Raw genomic sequence first — 22,749 nt, 5'->3', positions numbered from 1 at the left:
TCTTGCTCATGGTTTCCAAGCAAAAAGTAAGCAATATTTAGTAAGATAAGGATATAATTTCCTATTGGAAAAACTCCTCATCCTCCCCCGTCGAGGCTGTGGAAAAAGATATGGAAATACGACGCCATTCTGAACTTTTGAAGGAGGAGCATACATGTCCCATCCAGGTGTGTGTTATGCAAGTTTAACGAAGAATCGATTCCTCACGCTTTCCACTATCGCCCTTTCTCTCTTGTTGTGAGGAAAAAAACTTATGAAAAGGTAGGCCAAATTAAATCATCCCAAACTCTTAGTCTAAGATGTTCGAGGTATGGAAGTGTGATATTCCAATCAATAAATTCCATTCCCCACTAGCGAAGAGGTTTTGGCTCTCATTACCAAAAATTCACTATTGGATAATCTAGATCAAGAGCAATCGAGTCTTGTTCAAAGAAAATACCCCATCTAACCATCGGGCCGCTATCAAAGCTCATTGTATACTTATTGAAGTAATTGTGGTGAAAGGAATAGTTGTCTCGGACAAGGATGCATTAACTCTTGAGGAAAATAATTGGGTGAAACTTCTAGATATATCTAATCGTGTTGTCAGCTTCATTTCCTGGCCTAAAATACATACTTTCATTCGGCTTCGGTTGGGGGTGGAAGATTTCCAAGATTCGAAAAATCATCAATCCTCTACCTTTCTGTGTTTTAATGGGGCTTCAAAAGGGAACCCAAGGGTGGCTAGAGTGGGAGGGGTCATTTATAACCCCGACGAACCAAAATAATATAGTTATGCTTGGGGGCTAGGAATTGCAACAAGAAACCAAGCTGAATTTGGGCCTTGTGGAAAGGTTTGGATGTAACCAGGATCAATAAAATTAAAAATTTAATTTTCCTATGAAATTCAATGGTGGTGATAAGATAAATCTCATTGGAATTAGTTGGAGATCGCAAAGGACTTCCTCCAATTGTCAGTCAGATAGTCCTACTATCCTCACAATTTCAAGAAATTTCCTATTTGCATATCGTTCGAAATTCATTAGGGGAGTTTTGAAGTCTAAAATAGGCCTCCTAAGGAAATTATAAAATAACAGTGGAAATAATAAAATCAGATTAAGTTACATTATCAAATTTTAAAGGGAAAAAAGAAAAAACTGTTTTTTTCAACTCGTATTTTCAACTTATCTCTCTATGGGATTACTCAAATTTCAAGCGGCAACACTCGTTGGATGCAGAATTTGATTCCTCATCCAAGGAGTACCCGTGTTGCATATTTTCGATGGACCCTGCTACACAAAAAGAGAAATACAAGAAAAAACATGATTGCAATCACGTTTTTTCATGTATTTCTCGTTTTTCTTGTAACAGGGTCCATTGAAAGCATGCAACATGGGTACTCCTTGGAGGAGGAATTAAATTTTGCATCCAACGAATACTCCTGCTCGAAATTTGATTAAAAACATGGGGAGATAAGTTGAAAATACGAGTTGAAAAAATTATTTTATTATTTTATTATTTTTAATCTTTTTACTTTTTTACTCAAAAAATGGTGGATCATCCCCTATGGTTGACATCATCATCTTGAATCCTATTGGATCTTATAAAGTTGATTTTAGTTGTACATTTTTCTTAGGAGGCCCATCTTAGACCTCAAAATTCCCCTAATGTAAACTCTAAAGTAGACAAACTTTCCACCTTGGGCTCCCAGTTGGATCAAGGTATAATTGAACTTGAAGGAAACAGGAGGATTCAGGCCCGAATCCCATGATCGCAAGAACAGTTAATTGAAATATACTTAAGTTTGATCCAATTGAATTGGAGTATACAAAATCCAAGAGAAATAAATGAGAACATTCATGTGGAAATCCACCTTGTGTGGTAGCAGGATGAGGTTGGACACTTGTGCCTCGGGTTTACAAAAGATGTGAGACACTGCATGCTAGAAGTGGAATACACTTGGAGGCTCCATCTAGGACAATGACGATTATTAAATATGAAACAATCCCTTAACACAGTGCCAAGGTCCCTACCGAAGAGTAAAAGGCCTGAAAGCATTTATTCCCTCATGTGAACTCGCTGCACAAGGACATCTAGGATGACAGAAGAATTTTTATCTAGGAAGGGCTTGAATTCAAAGTTAATGTCTACTATCAGAGAGAGACTTTGTTGGCAGGCTTTGGCCATGCTATATATGCTCAGTGGTTGCGCCTCTGGGACTGTCACAACTGCTTTGAGATTGAGTGAACAACGAAGAGTTTGGGAGTTTACTTTCATAGAGGGACAAGGCCTGACTAACGACCTGGCTCACTGGAAGAAGTCGACCAAGAGACTCTTTCAGATTTTAATGGGAATGTATGAGTTGGTGAATAGACACTTGGAGTTTATGGAGAAGGAGAGGGACGATAGAGCGAAGATGGTCGACCACAAATTAAAATCGATGCAGCCTTGTTTGGAGAGGAGATTAATCAACATGGAAACAAAAATTCTACTACTGAAGACGAAGGCCCGTGATATCATTGATGGCTTCGAGGAAGAAGAGGCTCAACGCCTCTCAATCCTAATTCAGAGCCCATGGGAACCTGCAACAAGTAAATTGCTAGCAGAAGAAGATCTAGGCCACAACAAGTCAATGGAGCACAATGGTAATCTAGACCCAGGCCCCTATGGGGAAAATTAAACATTTATAAAATATGTTTTGTAAGTTTGATTTTTTTTAGATATTTTTTGTAGAATATATAAGCGCTATAATGCAATGTAATAGTCCAAAAAACCAGAGAAAGTAAGAAAACTATATTGTAAATGTTCTACACTTTCAAATTTATAAATAAAATGAATACCCATTCTCTTCGAAAGAAAAAAATCTAATCAATCAATAATTCCCTCAAATCTTTGAAAACTATTAAAATGCCAAAATAATTTAATACTTAAATAAGGATACCAAAAAGACGAAAGGCTTCGTAAGGGTGAACAAATGATTAAAAAAAACAACAACAAATTTAAAGTGAAACTCATTGTACATTTGTGGAGGTGTATTTGATACCTTTATATTTTATTAAAAAAATCAATTTCGATTATATACAAAATTGTCCAAAATTACTAGTCATAATCCAACTCATATATATTACTAGGCATTGTAAAGCGAAAATGAAAAACAGGTACAAAGATTGAAAAAGGGAAGGGGAGAGCCCACCCCTAAACATCTATGTGATGGGTCTCCCAACGTCTTGTTTATTCAATCAATTATTCAAAAGGAGTTGAGTGAAATATTGTTACTCATAGTTTCCACACATTATATGTGAGAATGAGGAGCCATGATGATTAGATGTAAATTAAGTACATATGATAAGGAAAAAGCTACATTACCAAATAAGGTTAAAGAAGCATTCAATTGCCAATTCCATCTTGATAGTCAATTATGGTCAATTGCCAATTGACATCTTGATGGACTTCATAATCATTACTTCTTTTAATAATGATGGACTTCATAATCATTGCCTCTTTTAATAATTGTTGTTTGCCTTTATTTGTACATTCTTACCTATTTTATGGGAAAAAAATGTTTTCACACTTGTGTAGTAAACCTTTGTAACTTAATTTAAAACTGTGTAACTTAATTCTTTATCTTTTAAGATAAGAATATTTTACATAATAAGTTTAATGGTGACACGGTGTTAAGACACTTTTTGTTTAAGGTCAATAGTTCGAAATCTCATGGGTGAGGGCGACTCTCTCACTAATTAGTATTAAACAAATAATATAAAACATAAATAAAATGAAATGTATATGTGAATATTTTACATTCATGTTTATGTATCTAAATTTTTTATTATATATAATTCTCAATGAAAAAGATAAAAGAAAGATCAAAATGATCATATCACTTTATTGATGGAAAAAAAATTATAATATCTTAATTTGACCTTTTTAAATAATAAATAAAAATTACTCTAAATATTATAAAAATTATATTGACTTAGTGATTTTGTAATTTTTTAACTTTGTATCCATGTTTTAAAAGGCATACTCAATATTGAAATTGGTTGAGGGTCACTTTGAACTCGGCCATGATTTGAACCAATATGTTTTTTCAAACTTGGTTTACTAAAACATATATTAAATATGCAATTTTTAACGAAAATATATGTATTAAAGATTTTAAAACATTAGAGATAAAATGTAATATATATGGCATGTAAATATATAATAATGCAAAATATACTCAAGAAATAACATGATAGATGTTTGAATTCCATATCTTTATTAATATCAAAACCCTTGAGGTAGGGTAACACCATACAACTACTCCTTAAGGAAGGAGATCACTCCACAAGCTAATGTCTGTCAATACAAAACAATACTCGACATGTCTCAATGGAGAGTCTCTAACTTCTATATAAGCTTCATACATACAATACCATGGGTCTCTCAATACCATACATCCATTATAATGGGCTTATCACATTATTCCCTAACTACTTGTGGTCCCTTATATAATGTGGGTTAACCACTTTATTTATTAAATATGGCCCATCACATTATTACATTATTCCCTTGGGTACCTCCCTTTGTACCCCATATTATCCCCCTAGGTATACTACATTCCACCCCCCTTAAACATGTTTCATCCCCGAAACATGAGAATAACACAAATAATAAGATCTACTCAAAAGAGTAGTCCACTGGTACCATGCGCATGCATCTAGCCATCCCAAAGAAAGGTGAACACTTGATCTAGTTGGTGCCTCGCTCACTTGAGATGGAAGTTGTTTCTAGTGGTTCCTCTGTGTCGATGTGCTGTGGGTGGCTTGTCGCACCTCTCTGTGTGTCATCCAGGGGTTGTTGTCCTTGTTTCTAATTCTTTGCCCCCTTGTTGGTTGTTGTCTAGATGGGTGGTGCAGGTGGTGATATGTTGAAGTTTTAACTAATGGTGTATCTTTCTTCAATTCGCCACCTGATGGAGCCTGAGTGGTATCTGGTACCTGTTGTGGTGCCTGCGGTTGTTGCTTGTCTTCCATTATTACTTCCACCACGAACTCCTCATCTGATGTGTCAGTACCTGTAGCGTTTTCTACTTGGGCCTCCTTGGGCTCTGTTTATTCATTGATAGAAATATCCTGTAATGTAATTTTCTTCCTTTTATACCAAAGTTTCAGGAATTTCTTTTGTGCATTAATATTGATAGTACCAATGGATTCCATCCAAGGGTATCCCAAAACAACATCCACATCATCCATATCTATAGCATAAAAATTAGAATGAAACACATACTTATCCATAAAAATCTTCAAATCTTTATAAATTGGAACCTCCTCCTTATCAACCTATGTGTTTTCAATATGTTTTGCTGGAATTTGCAAATTTTTAGCCAAATTAATATTGATAAAATTATGTTTGCAACTAGGATTGATAGACACATTGATCTTCTCTTTCTGAATACATCCATGAACCTATAATAAGAGATATTAGCAACAAATAACCCCTTATGTTTCTTTTTCTTGTTTTCTAGCATGAGACCATTTTTCTAAAAGGACTTCTTCTATTTTTTCATGAGGAAGTCGCCGCACTGAATCATCAAGTGAGTACCACCATTTAGCAGCCTCATCTTTTATATTAAATACTAGGCAGGTTGTCCAAAATTGTTTGGATCAAGACTTGTGATATTGTATAAATTCTTCAATAGTGGGACCATCATCTTTTCTTGTAAAATTTCTTGCATAATCCATCTTGCTAGAACCCTTAAAATAAAGTGAGGGTTAAAAAAAAACAATGGGCATAACTTGGTCAATATAACTCAGAATCCTTATTATAACCTGTTTTCAGAAATTTAATGACCCTTATGTATCTTCCCATTGACTAAAATAAGGATTTGGACACTCTGGGAAATCAGATTCGAGCTGCCACTTTCCGGCTGTCACAAAAATTCTGAAAAAAGAGTTGATTTTAAATCAACGATATCTCCCTCATCTAGACTCTGATTTGACTGGTTTTGTTTTTGAATTTGGGTTATTTTTAAAGAGGATCTCAGATATGCAATTAGTTTTCCAAAATTCCACACAAAAAATGCAAAATATTACTGGAGAGTTGCCATCCACGAATTGTCGTCAAAAAAACAATTCTACATAACAACTAATTTTAAATCATCGATATCTCCCTCATTTGGACACCGATTTGACTAATTTGTTTTTCGAAATTGGGTATTTTTTTCCAATAAATTCATATTTTATATTTTTGTTTTAAATTTTGCACCAAAAGTTTTAGATATGATATGGAAACTCGCCACCCACTATTTTCCCCAAAAATTCCTACAAAAAGGAAAACAAAATTCTCCCCCTTTGCCCAAGAAAGAGCTCTGATTTCACTTGTAATATATATGGCCTGAAAATATATAACAATGAAAAATATACCCAAGAAATAATATGATAGATGGTATAACTTTAGATCTTTATTAATATCAAAACCCTTGAGGTAGGGTAACACCATACAACTTCTCCTTAAGGAAGGAGATCGCTCCACAAGCTAATGCCTATCAATACAAAATAATACTCGACATGTCTCAATGGAAAGTATCTATCCTCTATATAGGCTTCATATATACAATACCATGGGTAATTACCATGGGTCTCTCAATGTCATACATCCATTACAATGGGTTTATCACATTATTCCCTAACTACTTGTTGTCCCTTACATAATGTGTTTTAACCACTTTATTTATCAAATATGGTTCATCACATTATTAAATTATTCCCTTGGGTACCTCTCTTTGCACCCCATATTATTCCCCCTAGGTATACAAAATATGTAACAATGCAAAATATTCCCAAGAAATAACACGATGGATGATAGAACTTCAGATCTTTATTAATATCAAAACCCTTGAGGTAGGGTAACACCATACAACTACTCCTTAAGGAAGGAGATCATTCCACAAGCTAATGTCTGTCAATACAAAACAATACCCGACATGTCTCAATGGAGAGTCTCTAGCCTCTATATAGTATGAATACATACATACCATGGGTCTCTCAATACCATACATCCATTACAATGGACTTATCACATTATTCCCTAACTACTTGTGGTCCCTTACACAATGTGGGTTAACAGCTTTATATATTAAAATATGGCCCATAACATTATTACATTATTCCCTTGGGTACCTCCCTTTGTACCCCATATTATACCCCTAGGTGTAGTACATAGTAAATGAGTTAGACCTTCTCAAATTATGTGTCTTTCTATTTTATTAATATAATGGTTAAAGACTCTGCTTATTATTACATTTTTTTAACTTTATAAGTAATTTAATGATGTTAGGCTATTGTAACCCTTGTTAAAAGTGATTTTGATAGAGTAATATATTTCTTTATGTTTTCTTAATAATGTAAAATTAAGCTAACCATTTGGTTTCCATTTTATAAGTCATCATATGGATTTATAAACCATAGATAAGTGGTAAAGTTATATATTTTAAGTATTAATAAAAGATAAATGGAAGAAAAATATAAGAATGTAGTCTAAGGAGGAAATATTTTGTCCAAAAGAAAAGGGAAATTCTTACACAATTTTGATAAAATTCAGCTGAAATTTTTGGAAATCCGGGTTATAGTTGTCAAGTTTCAGGATGTTGAGTGCCCTAGGGGTTTTGGTTGGTTCTAAATCCATTTATACGGTCAAAAAATTGATTCAACCACTCCCACGGTTGGGTTTTTTTTTTTTTTGAAGAAGAAGAAGAAAGGAAAAGAAGAGAAGACCGAATTTTGGCGAGAAATGGTCATCCTAGAAAAATTGTCACCTCGATAAACAAAGGCAAGTATAAATCATGGATTTTGTTTTATTATATTTTTCTTCCCATTTTATAGATGTACATTAATTTCTTAATTACCGTACAAATAACTATTATTGATCAATCGTGTGTTAGTATGTAGATTTGTAAGTGGGTAAAGAGAAGACACAATAGTGTAAAAGTTTTGTCTATCTTGCATAATGACCATAGATCGCTGAATGGAGTGGTTTCTTTCTTCCCATAAATACTTGACACAAATTTTCCCCATTGACATCAAGTAGTTCATTCATCACAATGGTGGTTATCTCTCGATTGGACATGACTTCTCCTAGCTCTTATATTTGGTCTTTAATTTGAGATACATTCATGAAGTATGAAGTTATCCCTTCTTCCTGAGATCTTCATCTTGTATAGTTTGGTTCTTAAATATATGATTTCACAAGTAGTGCTTAAAAAAACAACTCCACCAATTTTTCATAGATCTCTTTCAATGTCTTCAACTTTGCAACATAAGGGATGAGAGAATCCTTGATAGACTCTATGAGGATCCTTTGTGCCCTTATTTCTCCTTTCATGTACTTTGATAGAGCTTGAGATTACTCTTCTGATGGTTTGGTGATGGATCCTTTACATATTTAATAACTTCATTCTCCATGAGAATTAAATCAATCCCCTTCTTCAATGCAAGGTAGTTTGAGGTCCCAACCAAATTATTGTTCTCCTTGCAGAATAAAGTCATTTGATTTGTAGATTTAGACATAAAATATTAATACTTACTTGTCAAGTGAAGATACTCCTTTGATGATGGTATCTTCAAAGACTTGATGTCTTCTTGATGATGTTGACAATTGAATATGCTTCCTTGATGATGTCTTCCTTCTTCAAACATGAAAATGATTATTTTTCTAGATGATAGGAGATGTCTTTATTCAAGTATGCTTGAGATGTGATCCTTTCTTAAATGAGAGGGAGATCACCTTGAATTATTTGATGATGATGGCAATGCTTCCTCCTTTCTTCCTTTGAATGATGTAGAATGTTTTAGCTTCCAAAGAATGCTTTGAGTTTGGAGTCCTTCTTTGAATGGAGGAAGGGGTCTTAAAGGTCTTCTTCTTTTTCCAAGAGATGTGATGATATGATCCTTGTAATGTGATGGGTACTCCTCCATGATGCTCTTCATATTCCTTGATTCTTTGGTGTCCTTGATTGCTTCTTAGTCTTTATTGATGATCTACTTATGCTCTGACCTTGTGTATTCTTCTTCAAGTTGCCTTTCCTTTATGTAGTCACCTTAGCTATGATACCATGATGAGAAATCTAGGGGCAACTAGATTTGGTGATTTCTCTTACTTTGATAACTTCTTGTGATGTTCTTTTACTTAACTTGATGTACTTGTTATTTGATTCTTCTTTCACTTGATTATTATTATGTTCCTATCATCAAACAACTACCAAGCTATGAATATCAAAGAGACAAAAGGACACAAAATGTCGGTGGCTATCCAGGGAAAAAACCTCTCCTCTTGAGAGGAAAACCCACAATAACTCCTCTTCTTACAGAATGTTCATATGATGAATTCCATGTTGAAAATATTAGGGAGAAAAGGGTTCCTTATTTTGTGCCTTAATCATAGGATCTAGAATGAGTTCTGTCTTGTGCATGACTCAAGTTCCTAAAAAATAGTAGATTCCCTATAAATTAGGACGAGTTCCTATAATTTAGGAATCAGCCCGTAAAAATTACGACAAGTTAGGATGCAATTAACTGATGTATTGAAATTGAAAGTCAAGTTCTTGATTTTCTAGTGTGAGTTTATTGAGGAAAAATAAAATTGATTGAGTTTCAAGTGGTTGACTTGAAATAGGACAAGTTGCATGAGCAGTTAACTCATGCTAACTCAATCAATCACAAAATTATTCCTTAATTAGAAAATTCACTAATTTTGACCATTTGAATTACCTTTAAAAGGAAGAATGAAGGCACATGTTTAATCATTGTTTTAGTGAGCACGAGTTGGTCAAACCAAGTAATAGGAATCACAAGTTTTTGCATGGAGCTTATGAGAGGAAGAGTGTGCAAGAGAAGCTTGTGCACAGGTTGGTAGAGGGAAATAGATGTTAGGGTCAAACCCTAACCCTTTTATGTATGTAATAAGCCTAAGGGGCCTCATCAGAATCATAGTTAGTTAGTTGAGTCAATAAAGTCTGTAAGTGGTTATCCGCATTAATAATAATTGTAAGTGGTTAACTAGCATTATAGTAAAGGGACCACAATTAGTTATAAGTGGGCCATAGTTAATAAATAAAGTGGCTAACCTATATTATTCAAAGGGCCACTAATAGTTAGGGTTTTGGATGTCATAAATCTATAAATAGTCTTAGATGGTAGGGGAAGAACCATTGAGTTTTATTATAATTGAGCTTTACTTTGTTGGAGGTTTCCTAGGCAAGTGAACATTGTACTTTGCTTCTGAATAATAAAATATCTTTGCAGCTTGTCTTAATTCATGTGATATTTTTGTGCTTCTGTCAGTGGTATTTCATATTTCTGGCATTCTATTATTCTTATAGGTCAAGTGCATAACAAGTGGTATCAGAGCACTTTCCAGGGTGAGTTGTACCTTCAATTTTGGAAAAAAAATAGGCTAGAGATGTGTTCTAGCGTCTTTAAACCACGAGATCTATCGTTGAGTGCATAAACCTGGGGATTTGGGGAGGCATGCATGCAGGAACTACAAGAGGTGGGCACACTTGTTGGACTCCTTTGTAACCCTTATGGGTACCCCTTCGAGTAGTAACACATTAGATAGAACCAGACACAGAGTGCACTTCCACATACCCTTGGGTATATCGGAAGCCCACCTAGGGTAACTTGAAACGTAAACTTAGATAAGTCGTTGGTCGTCTTTCTACTACAACACACTTAGAACAACACTTGGGGAGATTACTCGAATGTACAGAAGGGTAGTCATGTAGTACGGCTAAGGGTATGATCGATCCTCTTAGTTTGTGCTATGAAAGATTGGGCAAGTACTACTATTGGACCCCTATGTATATCATGATATGTAGCACTAGACACTCCTTTATGACCATAGTTCCCTTAGTTATTTGAATATTTCCCCCTACCTTTTCATCCAGATCAGATCCAACAGTTGGGGTTTGGTCAATGATATATAGATCAAATCTAACAGTTGGGGTTCTACCACTGTCATACATATCATATTCAATAGTTGGGGTTTTCACAGCGCATATTAGACTCTTTTTGCAGTGAGGGTTTTGGTCGCTATAGTCCAGATCAGATTATCGTAGAACATTTTGCAGTGACAAGACTTTGGGGTTTCTACTACTATAGTCCAACCCTGATTTTCGCAAGATATTTGGCAATATCAAGCATTTTGGATTTCAGCTACCATAGTATTGATAGCTGGGAGTAGTATTGATCAGTTGGGAGTAAATTTTGGGGTCATCATGTGGTGCTTTTAAGAGACCTATCCCATAATATTTAGGTTGTCGAGATGATCATAGTAGTGCCATTCACCTATAAGTCCCCAATTTTCATGCAATCCTAAATTTTTCCTGACACAACTTCAAGTAACCTATATCACTAAACTCCTGATCTTGCAATATTTCCAACCATACTACTCTTAAGTAAGCTAAAACTTTTACTAGGGCTAGTGTATGCATGGTACCAGGTCTCAAGTTATGGTTGTAGAGAAGGCTACGAAGAAAGTTGAAGCCCTCAAGAAAAAAATCAATGACTTCCAGGCATCCTTTAACGATAGAATCACACAAGTATTGGAAGCCCTGAGGATGTCTCGTGAACCCATGAGGGAAGAACACAATGTTAATGCACACGTAGAAGGAGAATCCATCCATCACATTCATTTCCATGGAGGTCACCAATATTCAAGCCACCAGACACCCAAGTTGGACATGTACAAATTTGATGGCTCTAACCTGACAGTATGGGTGGCACAATATTTCCACCTTAATAATATTTGGGATGATGACACTAAACTACATGTGGGAGCTCTTTACTTGGACCAAGAGTGATGGAAACGACAACAGTGGCATCAAAAATGCTATCCAGGGAGGCCAACTTGGAACATGTTCTCAAAAGCCATTTGTGACTGCTTTGATCGGGAATCTCACTTTTTGGGTCGTCTCACTAAGCTCAGGAAAATGGGTATAGTACGAGACTACATTGCAACCTTTGAAAAATTGGCCATCTAGACTAAAGGACTAGGAGATTCCTTTTACTTGGAATGTTTCATCAGTGGCCTAAAGGAAGCCATCCAAGAACATGTCTAAATGCATCACCCAGATACTTGGTTGGAAGCATGCAGCAAGGCCTTAGAGGTAGAAGTTGCTTTAAATTCCCAATCCAATAGTCCAAATTTCATTGCACTGACAGAACCCACTCAGACTACAGGCCCCACCTAAACACTTAAGGTTCAAAAGGTGTCACCTAAATAAATGGCCAAAAGAAGAAAATAAGGACTTTGCTACTACTATGGTGACAAATACTCCTTGGGGCATAAATGCAAGGAACCAAAATTCTTTCAAATAGACACTACTAAAAACAACTTTGTCGATGAACCTCCATCCACTGATGTGCCTAATGAGGAAGAGGGTGAACCCCCAAGACACTGATACTAAAACTACACCAAATGAGTCAGTTATCTCACTCCATGCCCTGTCTGACATTTCTTCTCCCCTGACTCTCAAAATCTGAGGTTTTATTAAACATTGGTCAGTAGTGGTGTTGATTGATAGTGGCAGCATAGATAAATTTGTCCATAAGAGAGTAACAAAAGTCATTCATTGTTTTGTCAATGAGGTATCTAATTTCCAAGTCCTTATCGTTGATGGGGGGACCATGAAATGTGAAGGACACTGTGAAATATTAAGCTTCAAATGGGGGATTATCACCTCAAAACCTACATGTTTCCCATTGAAATGGGTGGTTGCGACATTGTCCTTGGTGTTGAACGGCTCTGCATACTAGGCCCTATAACAATGAATATCCAGGAGTTATATATGAGATTTAAGCATAGTGGAAACACTCATACATTGCGGGGACTCCACACAGGTCATCCTACTATCATCAGCTCGCATCGAATGGAGAAGCTTTTAAAAAAGATCCATCATGAGATAATAGCACAATTTAATGCCATCCATTCCTCCTAACATTCATCCTGATATACAATAGGTAATGGATCACCAACAGCGAGTCTTTAACATACCTAAGGAGCTAGTATTTAACATACCTAAGGAGCTCCCACCCTCTAGGGGTGAACATGATCATAGCATCCCTTTACTCTCGGGTACCCAGTCACCAAATGTCCACCTCTATTGATATCCTTTTGCACAAAATAATGAAATTGAAAAAATCATCAAGGAACTCCTCGAAGCTTGTGTTATTCGTCCCAACACCAACCCTTATTCATCTCCAGTGATCATGGTTTTAAAAAAAGACAGTGAATGATGTGTCCTGAATTTATGGCCCTTAACAAGTTCACTATCAAGGACAAATTTCCTATTCCAGTAGTTGATGATCTGCTTCATGAAATGCATAGTACCAATTTTTTTTACCAAGTTGGACCTCTGCTCGGGATTTCCAAGAAATCCTTCCAAACTCATGAAGGCCATTATGAATTCTTGGTCATGCCATTTGGTATTTGTAATGCCCCATCCACTTTTTAGAGCCTCATGAACCACCTTCTGAAACCATATCTCATAAAATTTGTCTTGGTAATTTTGATGACATTCTCATCTACAACATAATATGGGGCACACACCTTTAGCATGTTGACTAGGTATTGCAACTTCTCTAAGATCAAAAATTATTTGTCAAATTATCCTAGTGTTCTTTTGGCATGGAAGAAGTAGAGTATTTGGGACACATTGTGGGTTGTGAAGGAGAGAGGGTTGATCCAAAAAATATTCAAGCTATGCAAGATTGGCCCCAACCAAAAAACTTAAAGAGTTTGAGGGGACTCTTGGGTCTCATGGGCTACTATCACAAATTTGTCAGCGGTTATGGATGCATTTCCCAACCCCTCACTTATATTCTAAATAAAAAATCATTTCTCTAAACTAACACAGCTCAGCAGGTCTTCTTGGCTCTCAAACAAGCCATGTGCTCCACTCTAGTATTGGCCTTACCAGACTTCACAAATTTTTTTTTGATTGAATGTGATGCTTCATGTACAGGCATTGGCACCGTATTAATGCAGGAAGGTAGACCATTGGCTTTCACCAGTCAATAACCCAGTGACAAACATCTATGTCAATCTACATATGAGAAAGAAATAATGACCATATTACATGTAGTAAACACTTGGCAACCATACTTATTGGGGCGTCGTTTCCAAATCCGCACTGACCATCATAGCCTAAAATATTTCCTAGAGAAGTGTCTATCATCACCACAACAAAATAAATGGCTCACAAAAATGTTGGGATATGATTATGAGATAATTTACAAGAAGGGGCATGACAATGTAGTGGTTGATGCCTTATCACGCCAATTTGAGGAAGAGGGCACCTGTTATCCCTCTCTCTACCCATACTAGATTGGATTGAAACATGTCATCATGAATGGTTCTCCCATCCCTCTTTGTCACAAATCATTAAAAAATTACGAGTAGATCCTAAATACTTAGATGATTACTCTTAGAAGGATGAGGTTCTTCACTATAAGGATCGGGTACTATTATCCTTGACCTCCACCCTCAAATCCCGCATCTTGGATGAGTTACACTCCTCTCTAGTTGTTGGGCATTCAGGTTTTCAGAAGACTTATGAGCATTCCACTCTTTCTTTTGGACCAACGTGAATCATGAAACTTTTACTTTTGTAGCTGAAGGCATAGTATGCCAAAGCAACAAAGGGGAAATGATCAAGCTACCGGGCACCTTACAATCCTTTCCACTCCCTGCTTCTGTTTAGACATATGTTTCCATAGATTTCATTACAGGTCTCCCAAATTCAGGAAACAAATCAGTAATCATGGTGGTTGTCGACAAACTTTCCAAATATGCTCATTTTTGCACTCTACCGAACCCATTTATCCCAACATTTGTGGCTCAAGTTTTTATGGACCAAATATTCAAACTGCATGGCATGCCAACTTCCATTGTTTCTGATCGAGACCCCACTTTCACTAGCAATTTTTGGCAGGAAATTCGCAAGATACAAGGCACACAACTCCAATTGACTACAACTTATCATCCCCAAACTGGTAGTGAAACAGAAGCAGTCAATAAATGTTTGGAGACCTATCTACAATGCTTCACTTCAGACAAGCAACATCAATGAGTACAATGACTACCTTTAGTTGAATGGTGCTATAATACTGACTATCGGAAAGACACCAAGATGAAACCATATAAGGCAGTGTATAGCCAACTCCCACCATCACCAACTTCTTATATCGTTGGATCTTCCAAAGCATAGGTAGTTGATAAGGTCATGCAGAATGCTCATCTCAAATATAACCTACATCAAGCTCAAAATCAAATGAAGCAATAGGTCGAACAACACTGTTTAGAGAGGTCATTTCAAGTAGGTGACCAAGTGTTCCTACTCCAACCTTATAAGAAGACCTCTCTCAAAGAAAAGGGTTGCTAGAAACTAGCCCCAAAATTCTATGGGCCTTATTAGTACTTCAGCATATAGGATAAGTCGCTCAAAACCTCGCCTTGCCAACTACTTGAAAAATCCATCCAATCTTCCATGTATCTTGCTTGAAGAAAGTTGTGGGGAACAACAATTGCAAGGTTTAAACAAGTCTACCAGAATTGGATGAGGAAGGTTCACTTTGGATCTGACTCGAATAGGTCCTCAATACTCGTGAAAAACATCTCTATAATCACACGATCAAGAAGGACCTCATCAAGTGGAAAGACACCTCTCTAGAAGATGCGGCATGGAAACCAACCACTATTCTTCAACAGTTTCCATAGCTTCAACCTTGAGGACGAGGCTTCTTTTGACGGGGGAGAGTAGCTTAGGGTCCAACTCTAACCCCTTTATGTATATAATAATCTCAAGGGGCCTTGTCAGAGTCATAGTTAGTTAGTTGATTCAATAAAACCCATAAGTGATTATCTGCATTAATAATAATTATATGTGGTTGAACTGCATTATAGTAAAGGTACCACAATTAGTTATAAACATGCCATAGTTAATAAATAAAGTGGTTAACTCATATTATGCAAGGGACCACTAGTAGTTATGGTTTTGGATGTCAAAGCTATAAATAGTCTTAGATAGCAAGGGAAGCATCAATATTTATTGTAATTGATGTATGCTCTATTGGAGGTTTCCCCCTTGTAGAGGCAAGTGAACATTGTACTTTGCTTTCGAATAATAAAATATTTTTGCATCTTGTCTCAAGTCATGTGATATTTCTATGCTTCTAGAAATATTGTTTCATATTTTTGACATTATGTAATTCTCGCACGTCAAGTGCATAACAACAGAGATCAACAGTCTTGCAAAGGATTCAAGCTTAGATCAAGCAGGAAAGACTAGTGTGTCTTTCAGACTAAAACATTTGTATTTTGTAAGATATCAATTTCTCAATTTTGCTCTATCAATAAAATTCTCATCAAATAGAGGGTTTTCCCAGTTGGGTCCCATAGACAATTTTGTGTTTTTGAATTGTGTGACTGTGATTTTATTTATGTTCCTATTCCACTGCATCTAGTAGAAAAATTTTGTATTTAAGTGAAAAGAAATTTTATTTCAGATTTCTTGTTGTACCTCTGAGATAGTAGTAGGTTAAGCTACCAATGCCAGAGCATCTAAAATAATTGTTTTGGGGGTTTTTGGTTTTAATTTTGGAAGACCAATGAAAGAAGATAGATGTAGGATTGAAGTAATTAATCCTTTGGGATATATTAATACTTCAACAAAGGGCTGCTATAAAGCATTACACAGTGATATAGATCAAAATAGTGGTGAGTAGAAGACAAAAAAAAATATGATTATCACAGTTTCCAGACTGTAAAATAGAACAATCATAAGTTGGAAAACCTTTTGAACTATGTTCAAAAGATTCAAGGCAGTATACTTAAGCTTACACAAGATGCTGATGATTTATTGATTAGAGGGGATTAGCTACACAGACAGTTGCATTAATCCAATCTCTTAATAGATGATCACTTCAGGAGCTTATAGGAATCAATTGAAACTCTAATTGTTCCTACCTAGATATCTCTGTAAGTCATAAGCATATGAAGAAATAACACAATGATTGAAAACTGGAAAAACTTACAGGATAACACAAAACTGTGTAAAACCAGATTCAAAATCCTCTGTTTTGTATTAAGGCCCCAGAAAGACTGAGTACAACAAGTATCTACAAAGGCTTCCTTCAAAGGTGACTTCCAGGTTCAAAGTGGAACCAACAGTCACAACTTTACAGCAATGTTATTAATCTTGAACTCCGAACGAATAACATCTCAAAAAGGGAGTTATTTATACAACAATGAAACTAAGAAATATCCTAAAACTGTTTAAGATTTATTCTAGGAAAGGAGAAGATCTTCATGCAAGAAGATAGGGGCAGCTATTGAACTGCTTCTTGTTGTCCCCTTTTATTCAGGCTGTGCTGGCTTCATTTGTCTGATATTTTGCCCCTTTAGCTGATTTATTGTTTGTATCCTCTACGCTGGCCAATTCCTTCAGTTAAATCCTTTTACTGATATTGCTTTAAACTCTGTAACTCTCTTTTTGATCCTGCTGAGTAAATTTACTGCGCTCCTTTTAGGTTTTACTGTGTTTTTAACAGTAAATCTTCATATTGCGTCTTCAAACAGTTATGTAGGTTTGTTGTTTATAAACCTGAAACAACGGTCTTCCCTGCAAAACACAGAACTCATTAAGAAAAATATGGCGACAGAGGAGGTCGTGATGGATTTTTTGAGCTTTCAAAGGCTATCGGAAGGTGTCCAGGAGGTATTGGAAGGTGAAAACATGATTTAATGGCCGCAGAGGCATTGTTGGGGTTGCGCTGTGTAAAACAGGCAAGACAGAGTAAAAATGCCTTTTTATGCGTTAAAAGGAAAAACAGTCTTCTTTTGCATTATCGGGCAAACTTTTCAGGTGGGAAATGCCCGTACAGGGAGCGTACCCGAAATCGCCGAGGGTCGTTGGATCTGAAGGCCTTAGATCGGACGGTGGTGAATTGAAGAAGGAGTACAGATGATAAAAATGGTGGGAATAGCTTAAATCTTGGTTAAAATGTGATTAGCGGCTTAAATGAAGGCTTTGGGTGATTTCCATGTTTAAATCGAAAATCGATTTAACACAGAAAACCTTTACAAATCGTGTATGGCGGACTTGAAAATATATAAAATCTGGTGGATAATGATATCAGGTCCGGCTAATATCGCATATCGCTATCGGATTTAGGTGGGGGTAGGCCTATCGCAAAGACATATAACAATGGGCAGACACGACATGGCGGTTAACTAGAATATATGTATGATCGGGTCCGGGCTCTCATCGCGATCGGAGATCGGATATCACAAAGGCAGAGAATGTATGCATCGGACGGGACTTGCAATGAGGGGCGGATGCGATGTGGCATGAGCTGCAATATATATATGGGTCAGGTCCGGACTTGCCATCACATATCGCAATCAGAGTTTGCAATGTGGGTGTTAGCCTCCTATTGCGATAGGTTGTCATTTTTCATGATTGACAGTGGAAGTGCCAAATATGTTCATCTTTTCCATGCTGCAAAAGTTCCATATTTGATGAGTCATGCCATTTTTGAAGAATTTTTCAGTTAAAGGGAAGGCCAAACAGTTTAATCTTGGCTTCCCTAGGTTTAAATTTCATGTTTTAGAATATAGAGAATAAACATCTGTCCAAACTGTTTAATCTTGGCAGATTTGTAGATAGGTAGAGAATCTTGGGCGCTCATCAGCTTAATCTGAGCCCCGAAAGAAATAAGGGTAGATTTAGATAGGAGGATAGCAAGAAGAAAAGAATGAAAAGCTAGGTTTGCTAGTTCAAGTGCACCCAAACCAAAAAGAAGAGAAAATGCTAGGTAAGTAGGCCGGGTAAGTAGTTTTGTGGTTGCAGAATCAAGCTATGTGATCCATTTCATGTTTTCAAGTGTTATATCTATTTAGATCACATGTATGAGGCAGTTTTTCATTCGGAGCAGCTCAAGCGAGGCATGTCTAACTCCCCCTTCTTCTTCTTCCCCAAATCACTCACTAACTTCCCCAGAGAGGTCAAGATCTGCTTGATACCTCTTAACTTCATCATATTTCATATCATTTTCCTTGGTAAAGATCTGCTTTACTTAAGGAGTGTTCACATGTTCTCTAACAAGTTCTATTTCCCCTTTATAGCCTAAGATTTCCATACTTAGCGCTTTCTTCACAATTTCATGTTAACTACTAACTCTACTATGTAAATCCCTATCCCTTCCCCCTACTAAAAATATGCTAAATAGCTCCCCCATGTACATATCCCCTCCCTCTGGTTGAAAAATAACCATAAGTGTGCTTGGGAATTACTAAGTTTGCCTGAAACTTAGTAAGAACCCTCATCTTGACTCTCAAACCATCTTCTAATGCATTTAGGACTCATCCCTATGCATAAAGTCCCTTCCAAAGTGTAAAAAACTTCCATTTACTTTGATTTTACCTTTTTCAAGGCATAAACCCCTTTTTGGGCCTAAAACCCTCCTCAAATACATGAAAAACCCTTACAAGGCATAAAATCCCTCCTTTTTATACTTCGGACCCCTTCCGAATCACTAAAGAGGCCCCTCCGATTTCATAAAGTTTTCCTTTGTCACAAAGGCCTTGCTCCGATGCAAAAAGGGTCCCTTTTGTACCCCCTCCGATGCGATATCGTAGTCGGGAGGGGGCAATGATATGTAAAAGCCCATATATGTGTTGTCCGATGGTTTATCGCCGATCGCAACTTCGCGTCGGCGTATCGCATTGTTATTGTGTCATATATACACCCCACCCATCCGCCGATTGCGATATCTCTATCGTATCGCATACATATATATTATCGCATTGCTTGCATTGTATTGCCGCGCACCCCGTTCCCCCCGATCGCCGATGCTCCGACTTCTTGGGAGCCGTTGGATCGGGCCCTCAGATCAACGGCCCCGATGATATCGCAGCGCTCCCATATAAAGCTCCGACTGGCCGGAGCCGAAATAATATAGAATGCAGTGTTAAAGGGTTTCGGGTCCGATGACCCATTTTTATTAAAATCCGCCGATTTGGGTTCACTGATGGGCCGGACCTGATTTCAATAAAAGAGGGCCTTAATGCATTTTCGGGTCCGCGGGCTATATCTCAAGTCGGAGGTTTATGTGTTGGGATCCGTCGATCCGCTGATCGCCGATTTAGCGCCAGCCGTTGGATCAGCCCGCGCCGGATCCAACGGCCAGAGTCTAATCTTATGAACAGTGTTCCGCTTGCGCCCAATTTTGATGGTTTTTCATGTTTAAAGGCATTTTTGCTTGTTTTAAAGGAAAAAGGGCCATTTTCATTGTTTTATATGTGGCGCCCGCGCCCACCATAGCTGCAAAAGAAACAAGGCATCCCTCAGCCATTTTCAATTGCTCCCAGCCCGAAATACTTCCAAATGCAGGGTTTTTTCCTCGGCGTGCCTCCAGAACCCATTTATTCTGCCAGTTTGCAGTTTTATCAGTTCTAAAGGCAGTTTTGGTTGGCCAGATGCCGAGGCTCCTCCAAAAGCATTCCAAAGGCAGCAGAAGGCCTCGTAGCAGTTATTTGGGCCAGACAACGGCCATAAAGGGGCGATTTTGAAGCGGCAAAGTGTATTAGCAGTGGGAAAAGCCCCGATCAGCAATTAAAGAGTATCAGTTAAAGTGTTTTGCAGGAAACGACTTAAAGCCTGCGCAGATGAATAATAAAGGCCCCCATCAAAGTCAATAAGGCAGTTTTGAGCCATAAAGGCTCACCAGATCGCAGTTATGAGCTTTAAAGCCACTTAAGGCAACGGAACCGCCTGAAAGAGGCAGTTCAAGTGTTTTTAGGCCCAGATATTGCAGAAACAGTGTATGAAGACACATATGGGCAACGCTTCAGTATTCAAGGCGCAGTTAAGGAAAAATTGCCAGTGCATTGCAGCAAAGGACCCATGTCAATTCATTCTTGATGCTTGCCTCCCCAGCGCAGCTGTTAGAGTTATTTTTAGCATTCATTCCAATAAATGTTAGGTTAGAAGCATTTATTTCTTCAAATCTGTCTCAGATCTGCTGTTGTAGATATTTTTTAGATATTTTCTCTATAAAGACCTCCCTCTGTATTGTGAAAAGGGTTGGTTGGTTGATTTACACATTCTGGACTTGCGCTGTAAGCTTAAGAACTTCTGTAATCAAAGATTGCTAGAATGTTTGCATTTGAAATGGCTGGTTGTGCTTTTAATGGCTGGAGAGCTTGATATGGAATTCACGTGCTTTCTCATGGTCCAATAAGTCTTTCCTCCCTCTGTTTATCAGCTTATATATATCTGTATCATTTATTTATCATAATCTAAGTTGCAGGAAGAAGGAATAGTTCAGAACTGGCTTTCATGCCCTCTGTGCTCAATTCTTGTAACTTTTCTATGTTTTCCTCTGAATTAGTGATGAATATGCATACTTAATTGATCATGTTTAAGCTATTTCCTTCACATATGAATGCTGTCTAGGAATTCTTCATTGCTCCTATTTAGCCTTCATCCACTTTCCCTCTTTGGCTGGATGAGAGATCCTTAATTGCCTCTCATCCCCTGACCTCCATTTCATCCTTGTTCCAGCATTAATCATTGTGCCATGTGTAGCTATCCTGCTCCATATTCCTCTCTTCTGCCAAAGAAAACACATCCATTAGTTCACATTCATTGACTCCATGCCCAATGGTTTGAACTTCTTACACTTTGCATGCCAACTCTGCTTGAATAGATCAACCATCCCACCAAACTCAGACAAAACCCATGTGCATCATATCTAGCCTAAAATCATCCCTTAAACAAAGCTAAATCCTAAAGAGAGAGCCCTCTCTGACTGCAGGTAGGCTAGGACCTGTAGTCCAAAGAATGGTTTGTGGTTACCTCGGCTGTATTCCCTTAGGAGTCAAAGGGAACAACCTGAGTGTTAACATATTGGCGACTCCACTGGGGACGAATCATTTGTTTATGACTGTAAATCCCCAATTTTGATCAGTTTGCCTTTCGAATAAGTCTCAAAGTTGTTTGGAAAAATTCCAAAAAAAAATAAAAAAATCTCAAAAAATCTTAAAATATTTTGTTTCCTGAAGAAAATCCCCCTTGTTTCTTCAGATTTATTTCATATTTAGCTCTAATCTGTGTTGGTGGACAGAGATCAGACCCCTCAAAGTTGATTTATCCACCTGGCGACTCCACATAATCCTCATAATAAAGACTCCGCTGGAGAAATGAACCCAAAAGAAATATATGAGCAGATCAGGCTTTTGACCTGGATTATCATCCAAGAGGTCATGTTCTTTCTCTTCCATAAAATTTTGCTGTGTATATTGTATTTTAAACGCGATTTTAAATTTGATTTTTATGATTTTCCTTTTGAAAATGTTGTTGAAAAGCCTCCTTGCATATCTGAACAGCAGCCTTCTAATGCTGTTGATGATCATCATATAGCCAAGGAGGAACCAAAAATCGAGCCCAATCTTCCAATCCCTGTACATACTCCCGTGCCTCGTAAGGTTCCTGATAGATATAAGCCACTCATTTTGCCTCCCACGCTCAATCCTTTACCTAGAAATCATCCTGAGTATCTCCCAAGATTTGATGGAGAGAATGGTGTTACTGCTCAAAAGCATATCCAAGCTTTTGAAGACTATCTTAATATATTTGAAGTAGAAGATGAGGATGTTATTATTAGGCTGTTTGCCCTTTCTTTGCAAAGCAAAGTTAGGACTTGGTTTAAAGCATTGCCTGAGGCT

Source organism: Pinus tabuliformis, chromosome 3_2, assembly GCF_031772625.1.
Source record: "Pinus tabuliformis cultivar Carrire ecotype Pingquan chromosome 3_2, CPIR1, whole genome shotgun sequence".
In the NCBI taxonomy this organism is placed as follows: Eukaryota; Viridiplantae; Streptophyta; class Pinopsida; order Pinales; family Pinaceae; genus Pinus; species Pinus tabuliformis.
Note: the sequence above shows the minus strand (reverse complement) of the source record.